Source organism: Falco peregrinus, chromosome 6 (assembly GCF_023634155.1).
Source record: "Falco peregrinus isolate bFalPer1 chromosome 6, bFalPer1.pri, whole genome shotgun sequence".
Lineage (NCBI taxonomy): Eukaryota > Metazoa > Chordata > Aves > Falconiformes > Falconidae > Falco > Falco peregrinus.
This window is the reverse complement of record NC_073726.1, coordinates 54,797,702-54,811,424: the sequence shown is the minus strand read 5'-3', so window position 1 is coordinate 54,811,424 and position 13,723 is coordinate 54,797,702. Positions and strand designations below refer to the sequence as shown.

Genomic DNA, 13,723 nt, shown 5'->3' with positions numbered 1-13,723 from the left:
AGAGTGCTGCAACTGTCATACGACATTTATGCTTTCAGAGAAAACTAAAATGTCTCTGTTTATGCTGTTCTTGCGTCACACATGGGGTTCGAGTTTCAGCATCCGATCCCTCTGGTGTGGATTCTGTGTGAAAGGGGATCGTTTTGCACTGTGAACTGCTTGCTTCTCCGCCCTCGTCCTGCCTTTTTTCAGCTGACAGAAGTACAAGCTGCTTGACAAGTCTAGATTTTAAAAAAATATTTTTTTGAAAAACAGGGAAAGTCATGGAAGGTAACTGCCCTAGGTTTGGTTCTTACGGCTCGGGGAGTAGTTTTTCTGTGCTGTTCTTGCTGGAAGAGGAGTATAAAAACAGTAAAATGCATGGGGAGGAGGCCAGCATAGTTGAGTGATAGGTTGGTTCCATACAGATTGTTCTCCCAAGAGATGCTTCTCAGCAGGTGTTTTTTAAGTTAAAAAAAAACAGGAAGTGTAACCACTGTTGACATGAGATCTGTTGGATTTCTCGTATTACAGTCTGATCTTAATGCCCGGTTCTCCATGTGTGCCCTGCAAATTCTGCCTCCCCCGAGTTTTCGATACATAATATTTCACATTTTTAACGATTTTATACTTACTCACCTGTACCATCTCATTGCATGAATTGCATCATCTGTTATGCAGGAATGATGATGCCCTGCTGTCGGATGGCAGTTATTCGCTGTTCCATATTAGAACATATGGCCAGGTATTGTTGGTTTATGCAGTTGGACTTTGTTGATTCTCACAGGCTTTTTCTTGTTTCTCCACCATCTCAGCGAACAAAAAATAACGTGCCTCATTACAGAAATGTTACTTGGGCATTCGGCTGGATCGGAGGGATCCACCACGTGTTCCTTACGGTAACCAGCCGATGGCTGTGGGGCGCTACGGAACCGTGTGTGGCACGGCCGTACCCTGCCGTGGGCTGTGTCCCTCGGGGGGCGCGCGGTGCCCCCCCCCCCCCTTCCCCGCCCCCCGCCCGCTGTTGGGGATGCGGCGCCGGCGCCTGCCAGGCGGCCGCTGAGCCCCGGGCCCGTGCCGCCGCCGCGAGCCGCTGGGGGAGCGGGGCGCGTGCCGCCTGGGGCCCTCTTGCGGGCGCCCGCGGGAACCCCAACCCCGGCCTGGGCGCGGCGGCGCGGCTGTCCCCTGTCCCCTGTCCCCGGGGCGGGCTGCGGCGCGGCGGCAGCCGCCGCTGGGTGGCAGCAGCGGGACACGGACACAGAGCCACACGAAGACACGGGCGGGCGCACACACACGCAGGGTAGGAGACGGCTCCAGTGAGACCCACCGTCGCCACAGCAGATGTGTTGTCTCAACATTGCTGTGGTGCTATGGCAGGAAGCTCACGCCATCAGCACAGTGAATGATCTATCTGTACATTGTGAACACTACTGCCACGGAGACCGACTGACACCATGGAGCAACGGGGGAGGCTGATCCTGCAAAACAACCAAACCCCTGTGCGTGTGCCCAGACCTGGGGTCAGGGGGATCAAGGTGCCTGGAGGCCCCTGAGGACCACGTTGGGCAGGTACACCGTGGCCGGGTGGAGGGTGTGGTTAAGCAGAACAGCTTGTAACAACTCTATAAAAAACCGGATCAAACTAACACTGGATGGAACATCACCCCACCAGACTTGGAAACGAATCGGACTGTCATGACACTGCAGCTCCGGGGTGGTAGCTATTGCTCTGAACTCTTTCTTTTTTTTTTTTTTTTTTTTTTTTTTTCTTTCTTTCCTTCCTTTCTCTCTTTATCTCTTGCTCTCTCTCCCTTTGCATTCGCAGATTTATTGTTGGGCAAATAAAGTTCCTTGCCTCTTGCCTCCGTTTTGAGTCTTAATTCTGTTCTCAGAATTCCGTCTCAGACTGGTATGCGACACACACACACACACACAGACACACAGACACACTCAGACACACACGAACACAGACACAGACACACTCAGACACACACGAACACAGACACACAGACACACACACACACAGACACACACGAACACAGACACACAGACACACTCAGACACACACGAACACAGACACACAGACACACTCACACACACGAACACAGACACACAGACACACACACACACGAACACAGACACACAGACACACACACACGAACACAGACACACACACACTCAGACACACACGAACACAGACACACAGACACACACACACAGACACAGAGATTCACACAGACACACACACAGAGTCTGCTGTTTTGGGAACTGGACTGTTTACAGTGTGAGTTAGTTACCACGGGCAACTGTATAGGGAAAAGATGGGCATTAAAAAAAAAAAAGTGGAAAGGAAAAGAAAGGAAGAGGAAAGGAGAGAGAAGGGAAGGAAAGGGAAAGGAAGAGGAAAGGGGAGGAAAGGAGAGGGAAGGGAAGGAAAGGAAATGGGCATTAGAACTAGGAAATGGGCTAGCACCCACCATCTTTTTTAAGGAGCCTTCCCTGACTCATACTGACACAAAATAGTTTTTCATCCATTATAATTTGTTAGTCAAAATATTAAGTATATATTTATAATAAACAGTTTGGCATGGTAACATTTAATTAGTTAAAAACTTCACTGGCAAATCAACTGAGCTTATACTCTTACACAAGCAAAACTGGAGGCTGTCAGTACTACCTTCATACAAATTCATGTAAGTCATTGAAGGTAGCTGACAGGAGAAGGAATCCTGCAAAATATCAGCATTTATTTCTTAAACTCATTCTGTACTTGTCTGATACCCTGAAATCTTAGAGGTAGCAACTGGAGTTCTTTTGTATTGAATATGTACAGATTTTTATCAAAATTTCTTGAGAAAAAATAAATCGTTGATGTTTTAGCAATAAGCGTGTTGTGGCATGGTGTCTAACCTATACTGGAGGCAACGATGGAAATACCTGCATAAGCCATAAAAATGTCAAGATTTTGCATTCATTTCTTATGCATTTTTATTGTACATATGTGCTGATGGCAAGATGCTCAACACTTTTCTGCCATGGCATCACCAATCATTTCAGAAGCAATCCATAGAATAGCTCTGTGTTTCAAAGTCTGAGAACTAACTGTCTTTCATGAATTTGTGTGCAACTTGAAATAAAGAACCCAAGAAAGCTTCTTGAAAATAAAAAGACCCTGATACTGATTGTTAATCTTCCTTACAGTGTTTGTTGGAGAGGGATATTCAGTTGCACTAGTTACCCCTGTCCTGCTGTATGCACTATTTATGGTGATCGACGTTATTATACCTTTGATGGATTGGAGTATGACTAAGTCAGCGACTGGCAAGCTTACCTGCTCAAGGTAGGATCATTGTTCATACACTTTCATGTGCCCAACTGAAAGTTTCCATGAGAGGGCAATTATTTTAAACACTGGGAGATGATCTATAGAAACAAACATTTAAGGAAACAGGTACAGAACAGATGTGTTTGAAAGGAAGAATCTGTAAATGACATTTCATGCTCAGCCATTTGAAAATGGTACATGGGTGTGTGCTTGCATATCTATGAGGCCTAGAGAAAAATAAACCCCAGTTTTTTTCTTTTCTACCTTAACCATGCTTTCATCACAAGGAACAAAGAATAACACTGAAGAAACTGTTCTAGAACTAGGTATAATCTATAGATTTATTTAATAGCTATCTATAAACTCTGGTTGGTAGAGGGTTAAGGATGACCTCCGAGGCTGCTTGGAATCCTTCTTGAATGTGATCTGCATCAGATCTGGAGTATATGTGTACCTTTTTGCCTTGAATTTCTGCTTTTGGGTTAATGTTCAGCATTCAACAGCCTTTTTGCTGCACTGGCTCTAAAATGTTATAATCTGATGGCTCGATTTTGACAACCATACTGTGCAGTAAATATTGAATTCCATGTATGAGCACATTTTAAAAGCCTAAACTAGACACTTAGTTTAGCGGCAGGCTGATCCTCTGTGACGTCCTCAGAAAGACGGCTCACAGCTGAATGTAATGGCTCTATGTGTTTAACTCCAAAGTTTGAGTTGGTTGTGGGTTCAGCTTTGAAATTAAAACTGTATTTCCTTGTTTGGTAGCTTTCTTAAATTTAATTTAAAAGATGTGCAAATACTAAGTTATCCATTTTATGTGATGGTAAGCCTGGAATAAATCTGCAGGAGTGAATTGCAATTGAATCTATAATTAAAATTATTTCTTCTTCATATTTCAGGGCACAGATAACTCAAATATATCTGTAATTTCTCAGAACAAAAAGTGCTTTGACAATGATATTGTTTGCTCAAAGAATATTTTCATCACAGTTGGAGACACTGAGATTTATTTTAGTGAACCTTCTGAGAAGCAGGTTAGTTATTTTCTTTCCTTTTCAGGTTGCCCTTTAAGATAAGCATTGTAAAATTACAATTGTAAAGTAGTATGTGTTTTGGAAAATTTCTCTCCGAGTTAACATAGTACAAGTGCCTAGGCCTGGATAAAGCAGCAGGGTCACAGGAAAGATCTTTTTTTTTCCTCTCCCCCCCCTCCCCGCCCCCCCCCAAGTTCTATTTGTCCTACAAAGCAGGCTGCTCAAAAGCCTCGAGCAGCTGAAGCATATTGACATTTGTTTCTTTCCACTTGGTTTTGAAAGGGAAACTGAAGTACAAAGTCAAAGCAAACCTGAAGGATTGAAAAGGCAAAATATGAAAATATTAAACAACATTTATAGTAATATTATTGATCCAGCTATACGCTAAAGTATTCTTCACTATAAATTTTGTTATTAATTGACTGCTTATCTTTGTAGTATAACTTTATTAAATCTTAATAAATATTAAGTTCTGTCAGAAGACCTTAAGGGGACAGGAAAACAAATCTATCACCTTTGGAAGGCTGGATATTATACTGGGATACATTTTCCAGAACAGACATTACAATTCTGTGGGATAGGAAGACAATGATGCACGTTAAAATTGGACTTCGCTGGAAGTTGAGCCAAAATAAAACCCTGCGATTTTATGTAGCTATCTGTGATGAGATCACTTACCCAATAACTTTTTACCATGACTAACTTTCCCAGTGATACAGCTGTTTATCCAGTGTTCAGCTGCCGGCATTTCCCAGGTAAGAAGAGATGGAGAATGTGATTTAATGGCTGAACTTCTGAAGAGAAGGAGTGGTTCTAACATACATGTTTACTCTGTTGCTCCACACATTGCAACCTTCCAGATATGCAGTGATTAAGCTTTGACTCAAAGTTACTTTGGGGATGGGAGCAGGGTGTTAGTTTTGAGTTACCCAGTTCACTGCATATTTTCATAATCGCTGAAGTCAGTGGAAAAGAAGCTTCCATATCTAGCAACATGAAAGATAGCAGGTTTGTAGCGCGGATTGGATTAGGCTGATGATGGAACTGCACCCTGAGATGCAGTAGATGCTGCTGAGATGAACAGGTGGAGTCACATCTTGGGTTTAAATTAAGAAAATAAGATACAGGAAAGGATCTAGACAAAAATTTGTGTTTAAACCTAATAAGTATACTGTGACAGGGTTCAGCCATGATGCAGGGAAGAACATATGACTCCTTCTCCTGCCAGTTGCTCTTCGCTGTTCCATTCCTACATCATCATCTGCCTTGGTGTCTCTGCAACTCAGTCTTTGGGTCCTGGCAGAGTAACCTTATCTGCACATTTGATAATTACATTCCTGCTTTGTCTTAACCATGAACACATGTACTGAGAGGGGGCTCTTTCCAATAAAAGAAAGTACTCTATGCTGCAATATGTATCAGATTTTTTGAAGTGTAAGTCAAAGTTACAATGACCATCTCATCTGGTTTTAAAACAACATTATTATAGACCTTTGACCCAATAGCCATAAAATGCTTACTTCACATAAAAGCTGATGTATCAGCCATCAATACACATACTGAAAAATTCTTCTAATTTTAAGTTAGCAGGGAGCTGAGTTCTGCAGGTTGCATGCAACAAATATCTCAAGCTCTGTTTCCAATGACTGTTTCTTTCAGAGTCTCCAGTTCAGTAAGACTATGTCTGCAGCAGAAATTAAGGAAAAAGAATTAATTAGAGCCACAGCACCCTAGAAATCCAACTCAGTATTTTACTGTTGTGCAGAAGTATCTTTTTCTGTATGCATGTATATATACTTTTTCCATCAGCAGCACATGCCCTAACACAAAACAGTTGCAGTTGTCTCTTTTGTAAACGCATTGCAAAATGTTCTTGCTGTTGTGAGCTGAAATTAGAGGCAGCAAGTTTTAGTGATAACAACTAGTCAGGCTTCACAATCATGAGGTAAATCACTGAACTTTTGACTTTTGGATTGGATGCACTCCTAAGCTTTCAGAAAAAAGTATGCCTAGATTCCAGTCCCTTTTCATAGGCAGACTGTAAGAACAGGTTATGGAATACAGGAAGAAAAAAAGAAAAACAAATTTCTATCAAACGTTATTTGCAATATGGAACTGTAAGTGTAGCAGAGTGTCAGATATTTTCAAAATTTAAGTCAGAGTTGCATTCACCTTTTTCAGTTTAATAATTTTTTATTATATATGTAATATTTACTGATTATTGACTGTTAGTATATGTAAAACAATAAATCCTTCTCTTTTAGGGTAAACTAGCAGGTTTGTGTGGAAATTTTGACAAATATACTTCAAATGATCTGATTACATCAAACAACATGGAAGTGAGAAATGCACAGGTATTTGGAGACAGCTGGGTATTAGGACAGTTAAGTCCCATGTCAAGTAAAAATTTAGAAAAAAAATGATAATATTTTAATTTATAAATGAACATGTTATAAGCACATGGTGTATAGGGATTTTCTAAACTTGTGGTCAGTGTATAAGAGGACATTTTAATTTCTGTGTCTGTAGATGTGAAATGTGTTAATAATGTCTTGCATGACAGCAAGTATACTGAATGTAAATGAAACTAAAATATCTCTTTAGGGAAGAAAATATTTTTCCTTACATAAGATAATTATCAAAGCTATCTGGAATCCAATTTTCTACAAGATTAGATACATTGTTTCTGATATTTTGGAATCACCCCAATTTTAAAAATGATTGTAATTTCTCCGGTGTTCAAGGCATCAAGATGAAAGTAAATAGAATCTGAATGCTGGGTAAAAAGTTTTTTCTGAACACTGGAGAAAAAAAAAGGTGATTTTTTTTTTTTTAGTTGCAGTTTGTAAACAGAGGACAAACTGACAAAAGAGTGATGGTGAAAGGGTGAGACAGAAAAGGCTCAGAACAGCAACAGGCAGAACCCAGTATGGAAGCTTGGGTTTCTGAGAAGGAAAGAGGCTGTAGAGAGTGGATGACCCCAACTGTGCTTTATAGCACAGGAGAACAGGTATTTTATTAATTTGTGCTGAGAAGATATAAGGTTTTATAGCCTTGTGAACCTCCTGAAACATCAATATTTGTATAGCAGTCTCCTGTGAGAACCAGTTTTTAATCTGTTCTCTCCTTGACTCACAGCAGGAAATTGAACCAAAATCTCTCACCTCATGAAAGAATATGATACCTACTCTGCTTTGGAGTAAAAATTTTGAAGCTTCTCCCTCAGTCTCTCCCTTTGGATCTATTTCACTTTACATAAAGTGTTTAAATTGTGTGAGCAAGCAAGGCAAATGTGTAGTATTGGTAATTATACTGCTCATCTGGAAGGTGGTACGTAAAGAAATGTGTAAACACTTTGTATGAATTTTTCTTTTCCAATTTCTCAGTTCAGTGGCTGCTTTAAAAACATGTGTAGTGTTTGCATAGCACACTAATTTCTAGGATGCTGTGACCTTTGCTTATGCAGCCCAATTTTGCACTTGCCTTTTTTTGGCCATATATATATATATATATATAATTTTTTTTTTCCTAAATTGTCACATAATCTTCTGATTTCTGTGGCTGCCTGAGCACTCAGGATCTGAGTTCAATATCGGCCTCACAGGCAGCATGTGCTCACCCAGACTTGATACTTTGTCTGCCTCCGCAGTAAGCACTAGGGACTTTTTCAGAAAGGACCTTTGGCCTTCATAGAGATGTATCCTGGTCATCTTTTCTGCTAACTCTAAATACTGCAAAGGAGTATATGATAGCCGGAGGCCTAGAACCCATCCCTGCTACTGGCAAACATGCTTGCCTTGGCACTGTGAAGCATGGGATGCTTCCAGTTTTTTTCCCTCCTGGCACTGACAGTACATCCCCCAACGGCAGTTCAGTGTCCGAGCATCCACACAGGAGGGCAGCGTAGGTGGGCAACTGCACTGCAGCAGAGGCTATGTCGAGACACCCCAGTGATGCCTATGGATCCATAATTACCCCTCATGGGCTTCCCTGCTGCACCAAGACAGTATGGTTTTGGGTGAACTTGTATTTTCTGAGCTGAGTGTCGTTTTGTCATATTTTTCTGTTCATTTGTTTTTCTTCTTGAAAGGAGGCTGTAAGAGAGAAGTTATACCTTAGCCATTTTTGAGTTATCATGATGATCTTTGACTCTGTTTTTTTATGGGTTGATCTCTTCCTACTGCTGCTTCTTTATTTGAACTTACAGGGCTAAATCCATCTGTAGTGTGACTCCATTTAAAGTCAATGCAAAACCACCAGGAATGGATTTGACCATGTATTTGTTTGTGATCTTACAGCTGGTTGCTCTGGTAATGATTACAATGTGTCACAAAGAAAACATTTTGTCTTTATGCACTGAGCAGACACCAGGAACATTTTAGTACTTAGAGCAAAACACAAAGATTCTTTTTTGTGCAAATGTTTTCAATTATAACAACAAATCAGGGAAAGGTGAAGATGAAGATAGCAATTAAACTTTCATTTTGTTTTCTGGGTATGCAGATATTGAATTATATGATACCATAGTGTACCTGAATCCATGGTCAAAACACCTTTGTATAAATGTTTATGGTTGTGGTGGTTTTGCTTGGTTTTAAGTGCAAGAGCCCAAATCAAACACTAAGACCATGTGAGGTACATCAGAGCAAGTTCCCTTATGCCAAAAAGGAATGCTCCATTTTGCACCTTGTCGCAATGTGGGAAGTTTATTAAATATCCCAGATGTGTTCTCATGTGGGAAAATATTAAAATTCCAGTAATTAATTTCTTCTTGACATTCCCCTCAGTCTGAATGCTGTGGAGGATACAGAATAAAGCCCTGCAAGTATCTCTGTGTGGGTGGGCTACGTTTGTGCAGAGTTTTTTGTTCCTTTCAAGAGTGGAGCCTAAACATAATAGTGATAACTGAGAGCCATGAGTTAGTAGACTGGATAATCAAGGTTCTGTTCTCTTTACATTTTATTTATATCTTTTATTTATATAGGTAGCTACATTTTTAAGACTTCTGTATATATTGTAGAATTCTAAAATAAGCATTTCTGTAAAGTGCCTACAGCTTATCTCAAATGGTTTTATTTTGTTAACCATACAGATCAATATAAAAATAAATATGAGAAAGTGAGATTTCAGCTTCAGAGCTATCACTATTTTTAACTGGCTGACAGCTCACCATCTGCTTATTGTCAAAACCTCTAATTTTGATGTCCTTGTTTTCCCAATACCTGGCTGAGCCTGGGACTTGAATACAAGAATTTCCTTAAGTTCAGTCTAGACAAGATGGGGACAACAATAGTTTGTGTGGGAATCTTTTATTCCATTTCAGTCTACCCTTTATCAATGCAAAACATGCTCTATACATTTTCCCCTATTTCAGATTTTAGCCCCCCAAATTTATCGAAGGCTTCTTTTCACCTGTGCAAGCAAGAACTGTTATGACATTTTGTCTCAGTCTCTTCTTTTTTTTATGACTATTAATACTAAATGAGATCATTAGATGTCCCAGCTGAACCTCCTGACTTTTAGGACTGAAGTTTGATATCAACATGGTTAGGAATTTGCCTGAAGAGGAGGTTGCAGTAGTTTAACCCAAGAGATTTATTAATGTTGACTTTAGTTACTGTGTAAAGAATTTTCTGAGCATGTGCCTGAGAACATAATAATGAGTGTATTTTCAAAGGGGAACATAATAAATAAAAATGGAACTTTTTGAGAGAAAGATGCTTCCTCTTAAACATTAATTTTCTATAGGTTATCCATGCTGTGATTAAAATTTGCAAACATTATGCCATAAAAATTAGCATAATTACATTAAAAAATGCATGTCAGTTGCAAAACGTGTTCTTCAATTAGTAGTCAAGTATTTTCACATGCACATATCCATTTTGTATGGGACAGCTCGTAAAGCAAACACCTTTCAGGTGTTTTTGCAACCTATTCATTAGCATGTGAAAATATGACTCACAAATGTGATGTGAAATGACCTCCTGCCAAGGATACCTGCAGCTGACTGCTGGCTGCACGGGTGCTGAACTGGGTACCAAGAAAAAAAAGCCCAAGCAGAGACTGACACTGGGGACATGGAAGGAACAGAAGGTGTAGATGTGTATCTCAGGCCATGCTTGGAGCAGCCCCCTAGCACTCATTCCCACTGTGCGGTGGAGGGCCCTGCTGTGCATGAAGCCAAGCTCCCGCCCATGGAACAGGCAGCCTCAGAGTTCAGCTGAGGCTGGAAAACCCTGTTTTCAGGGAGACAAAATCTTGCATCTCTGGCTGGCAGTGACTGATGGATTGCAGTTACCCAGCTAAGCACTGAACTCAACAGGGGCTAAGGAGCCTCAACACTTGCAGAAAAAAAGGTCTTCATAACTCCTGAACTCAGCAGGAGCTTTAACCCAAGGCTCCCAGTTTGTCACAACAGCAGGATGTTGCTGATCCATGGAGAGATGCTGTCCTGCAGACATGAGACGGAGGTTCATCTCTTCGGAGCCAATTTGTGGTTTGGTGGTTCCTGCGAAGCTATTACAGCCATTTTCAATGGAGCTAAAACACATGCCCCCATCCCAGTGGTACCCCTATTTTCAAAATTAGAAAAAGAATGAAAGCAAAATGGCACCTTTCTCCTGAAGGCAGAAAACCAGCTTTTGTATCCCTGCCAGCTTCTAGCAACTGCCAGCTGAGAAGCTGTCTCCATGTAAGATAAGTGCTGCTTTGTTACTGTGATGGTATTTCTGTAATCTGATGTGTGCCATTTGAGTGCTCTACAACTGATCTAGACCAGAGTCTAAACCAAAGAAAAGCATTGCTTTAAACATTCCATGTGTTGAATAAGAACAATTTTGGAAATATTGCTCAACACTACAAAAAAGATGATCAAAATCCAAGAAATAGTGTATTGTGTAAAACCACGAAATAACGTGATAGGATTTTAGAGTGAGGATGTGGTTTCTGATCTAACGAAGGTTTACAGGCAAGGTATATTAAAATCTTGATAAGTGCAGAAACATTTTTCTGCAAAATGTCACCAGCATGCTCAAGCTTTCTTTCCCTCACCAAAACCCCTTCTACAAATTATTACTTTAATTACTTGATAATCAGAGCTGTAGCTCTTTGCTGTTGTTCATGCAAAACTGACAGGATGACTATAGATGGCAGCATTTGCCTTATAAAAACGGAACAGCCAGCTTCAATATACTCCTCAAAATTGATGAACAGCAAGTGTGTGGACAGACAATATTAACAGTCATTGATTGAAACCTTCTCTTGGACTGTAATGTAAGTACTAGCTAATAATTCGAAGTGTACTTTTTGTATAGGAATGTACCCCAACCTTAGAAAATACTTATTTTTGTGTTAAATTCTTTCAGTCAATCCAGAGGTGGCACAGGAATTTGTACAGCTCATGCAACTAAATTACCAGCCCTCTTTTTTTCTTCCTTCTTTTTTTTTCCCCTAGACTGATATAACTTCTGTTGTGAAAAATTGTCACATAGATACATGCAACTGCGATCTTGGTGGGGACTGCGAGTGCCTGTGTACCAGTATTGCAGCTTATGCCCACAAGTGCTGCCAGCAAGGAGCAGCGATTCACTGGTGATCTCCTCTGCTCTGTGGTATGTACCTGGGTTGGCCTCACACCAGAAGTCATCTTTGAGGCACCTTTGGTCTTTTGCTGCCCAGTAATAGAAATATGCCAGAAGCAGGTGGATAATAAATGTTCTTCACATTTTTCAAGCTGTCTGTGTGTTAGCTGTTAGTCTTACACAGCCAAATTTGCTGTCTTATTGAAGAGGACTGGCTGTACTCAGGGTGTGCCAGTGTTGGAAACTGGTCTACCAGATCTGAGGTACATCCAGTGGTCTGTGTAGGGCTGCAAGGACTTTCTGTCCATTCAACTTTTCAATGGCAGTAAGAAGCGTTCTTGGCTGTAGAATAATTCATGTTTCAGGTCTGCTGTCATGGCGCATCTATTTAAATACAGCTGCATGTCACTGAACAAAAGCCTAAGGAAATAAAGTCACTGACTGAAATACATTATGGGAAATTAAGCTTCCTCTGATGAAAGTAAACTTTAAATTTTCAGGATGCAGATATGCATAGATCCTGTTGTTACTTGGTAATAATAATGTGCTTGTTTTCTTTTTCTTTTAGCTTACGACTGTGAATATTACAATCAAGGTATGTAGTATTTGATATTGCTGTCTTTGATTCATCCTCATATTTGTGTACCTTGCTGAATACACTTACTCTTCATGTTTTCTAGCAAACCAGCTAGCTATATGCTAGAAACAAGCCTGTACTCCCCATTCCAAAATCAAATCCATTTTTATAAAGCATTTATTTGCAGATAATTCCCCACATTGACCACTCTAGAATACAGAAGGCATCTTTGAAGTAATATTCTATCATCTTTCTTTCTGTATGATGCTATTTTGAGATCGTTATCTTATACACACACACACACATGCACGCACACCCACCTCTATTTTGTTTCTCCTTTCAAAATGAATACCCAAGAGATATTATTATTATATTGGTTCATTCAGACTAACCCTGGAAGAAAACATAGTAAACATTTCTCTCTTTCAAAGGTTAGAATTATTTTTTCCTTTTTTTTTTTTGGTACTCCTCATTTGGTTATGTGAGTTTAATGAGCTCAGCAAAGTTAGCAAAAGAATTCCCCATGGGCCTTTCTGCTTTATATCCAGGGACAGAGGTAGCATGGAAACAAATATCATAGTAGTTGTAAGCAAAACAATACATCTTGCATCTCAGATGAAATATGATACAGTGCACACTGCAAATAAAAGCCTTCATAGCTTGTGCTGAGAAGAACCTCTGTCAGCTGCAGCAGTGGTAGAGGTTCTCTCTTTTCTGTTCTCCTCGTTCCCTAGGGCAGGATCGCATAGTCACAATCCCTTGAGCTCACTGGACCTTCAAATCCATTAGAAAGGAGAGATGACTAGTATAAGCAGCCTGGAGTGTTGTATAGTATTTTGTGACATATTCCTTGTTTATTTAATATCATTAGGTCATTATACTGACTTCTTCTCTCCTGTTCTGCTATGGGTAGCTAAAATACCATTCTTCTGTGCAACATCTCATGTACTACTTGAGATTTTTCCTATATAAACACAAATAGACAATCCTACATTAGTAAGGAATTCAAATGCTGACACATAATTGTGCCTTTTAGAAGGTTATACATGGTTATTACCATTTGAATTCTCACCTCACTGAACTAATTGCCTTTGGCACAGGTAAATTAAAGTCCTTTTCTGCAAAAATTAATGGGGTGGATATGATGCATCTCTGATGATACTGAGTTGAGATTAAACAGAATAATAAGTAATATGCTATGATTTTTGGAAAAAAATAAAAAAGC

General features: G+C 40.1%; 1 long non-coding RNA gene and 1 pseudogene across 1 annotated transcript; both read left to right on the top strand.

Annotated features, from left to right (window-relative positions):
* Nucleotides 1-1,384: 1,384 nt before the first annotated feature.
* On the top strand, nucleotides 1,385-6,708 carry LOC129784717 (uncharacterized). The gene is made up of 4 exons (XR_008747732.1): nucleotides 1,385-1,548; nucleotides 3,181-3,319; nucleotides 4,207-4,341; nucleotides 6,606-6,708. It is a non-coding gene; the product is annotated as an uncharacterized LOC129784717 (long non-coding RNA).
* A 4,055-nt stretch (nucleotides 6,709-10,763) lies between these two features.
* LOC129784720 (otogelin-like) overlaps nucleotides 10,764-13,723 on the top strand; it is a 35,705-nt pseudogene continuing 32,745 nt past the window's right edge.